The sequence below is a fragment of the Nansenia antarctica genome, assembly GCF_963989245.1.
Source record: "Nansenia antarctica genome assembly, chromosome: 10".
Taxonomy (NCBI): domain Eukaryota; kingdom Metazoa; phylum Chordata; class Actinopteri; order Argentiniformes; family Microstomatidae; genus Nansenia; species Nansenia antarctica.
This window is the reverse complement of record NC_137680.1, coordinates 23,814,449-23,816,948: the sequence shown is the minus strand read 5'-3', so window position 1 is coordinate 23,816,948 and position 2,500 is coordinate 23,814,449.

The following is a 2,500-nucleotide window of genomic DNA, read 5'->3' as shown; positions in this document are numbered from 1 at the left end:
CCTGGTGTTCTACCTCCCCTAGCCTCCCCTGGTGTTCTACCTCCCCAGCCTCCCCTGGTGTTCTACCTCCCCCAGCCTCCCCTGGTGTTCTACCTCCCCCAGCCTCCCCTGGTGTTCTACCTCCCCCATCCTCCCCTAGTGTTCTACCTCCCCCCAGCCTCCCCTGGTGTTCTACCTCCCCCATCCTCCCCTGGTGTTCTACCTCCACCAGCCTCCCCTGGTGTTCTACCTCCCCCAGTGTAGTGTTGTTCCGATACCGATACTAGTATCGGCATGGCCACCGATACGCACAAAAATGCTGGTATCGGTATCGGCGAGTACTTTACAAAAAGTTTTTTTTTTTTACTTAAGTTTTACAAAAACTTTACGAGTTTTACAAAGGTTTTGAGCAGTGCCAGACTAAGTGTTAGCAATAATTTTACATCGAGGTGAGTATGCGGCTCAAAAAACATGTTTTTTTTGTTTTGTTTTTTCAAACGCCGTGGTATCGGATCGGTACTCGGTATCGGCAAGTACTGCACGGTCAGGTATCGGTATCGGGATAAAAAAATGGTATCGGAACAACACTACCCCAGTGTATGTGTGGGATATAATTGGGCTGACCAATAGGATCCATCCATCAATGCGGCCTTGTGTTGGAGTAGACCAAGATGGCCGCCGACTCTCAATGAAGTCTCTCAGCCAGCAGTGTGGTGGTGACTCTTATTAATGCACAATACACACACACACACAGTCACAATGTCACTGTGTGTGTGTGTGACTCTCCACCTCAATATTCCTGACCGTTCCACTGCACACTAACCTCCCACCTTGTGCCACTGATATACACACACACACACACACACAACACTAAAGACAGAGCTGACTTGATGCCACTGACACACTGCCTCATTCACCCTCAGTGGTACATGAAGAGGTCATGAAGAGGTCACTAAGCTTAGTGTGTGTGTGTGTGCCAGGGGAGGCTGGTGGAGGTAGATATCAGAGTGTGATAGCATTTCAAGCCCAGCCTCCCCTGTCCTCCCATGTCTACCTCCCCCAGCCTCCCCTGTCCTCCCATGTCTACCTCCCCCAGCCTCCCCTGTCCTCCCATGTCTACCTCCCCTGTCCTCCCATGTCTACCTTCACCAGCCTCCCCTGTCCTCTCCATGCCTACCTCCCCCAGCCTCCCCTAGCCCCCCCCCCCCCCCCCCCCCCCCCCCACCCCTTATACACCATGTTCTCCCTGAGACGAGAGGCCTGGTGGAACTGGGTCACACACACACACACACACACACACACACAGGACAATGGGGGGGGGGGGGGGGGGTGGACTGGCTCTGGCAGCCATTTTGGAGAAAGTGCTGTGTCATTGTGACCACGGCCATTTACTACCTGGATCACACAGCTGGAGGGAGAGAGAGAGAGAGAGAGAGAGAGAGAGAGAGAGAGAGAGAGAGAGAGAGAGAGAGGCAGAGAGAGAGAGAGAGAGAGGCAGAGAGAGGAGACAGAGGGAGACAGAGGGAGACAGAGAGAGGGAGAGGGAGACAGAGAGAGAGAGATGGAGAGGGAGACAGAGAGAGACAGAGAGACAAAGAGAGAGAGAGACAGAGAGAGACACAGAGAGAGAGAGAGACAGAGAGAGAGAGAGACAGACAGAGAGAGACAGAGAGACAGACAGACAGAGAGAAAGACAGAGAGAGAGAGACAGACAGAGACAGACACAGAGAGAGAGAGAGAGACAGACAGAGAGACAGACAGACAGAGACAGAGACAGAGAGACAGACAGACAGACAGAGAGAGAGAGAGAGAGAGAGAGAGAGAGAGAGAGACAGCCTCGCTCCCTCTCTCACTTGTCTGCATTCCCAGCAGCATTTGTCTTCTTCTTCTTCTGGTAGTTTTCCACCACAGGGACAGAACCCCCCCCCCCCAGACTACCCCCCTCCCGCCTAGTCTATTGTAGGTCTTGTCTAGCTGCCTAGCTGCCACGCCCCTCTGGTAAACAACCAACAGCCAACCTCACTTCCTTTAGAACGACACTGAGCCAAGTCACTCTGACTAACCCTAACCCTACTGCTGTCTGACTAACCCTAATCATTATTTAATTATTTAGTCATTTAAAGGCAATATTAAAAAGATGGGTTTTTAGTCTTGACTTGAACATTTGTGCTGAGGTTGCATCCCTAATGTAAACTGCAGTGAGACACAATCTGGAGCATAAAATGAGAATGCAGCCTCACCAAACCTCTTCTTTTGTACATGTGGTTGATATGGGCTGATATGCTAGCAGAAGACCTGAGAGCTCTATTGGGCTGATATGCTAGCAGAAGACCTGAGAGCTCTATTGGGCTGATATGCTAGCAGAAGACCTGAGAGCTCTATTGGGCTGATATGCTAGCAGAAGGACCTTGAAATCTATTCTGAATTTAACAGGAAGCCAGTGTAGAGTCTCTAGAATAGGAGTTATATGAGCTGAAATAAATGAAATGTATAAAAATCTCTACCTACTCCTACTCTGCTC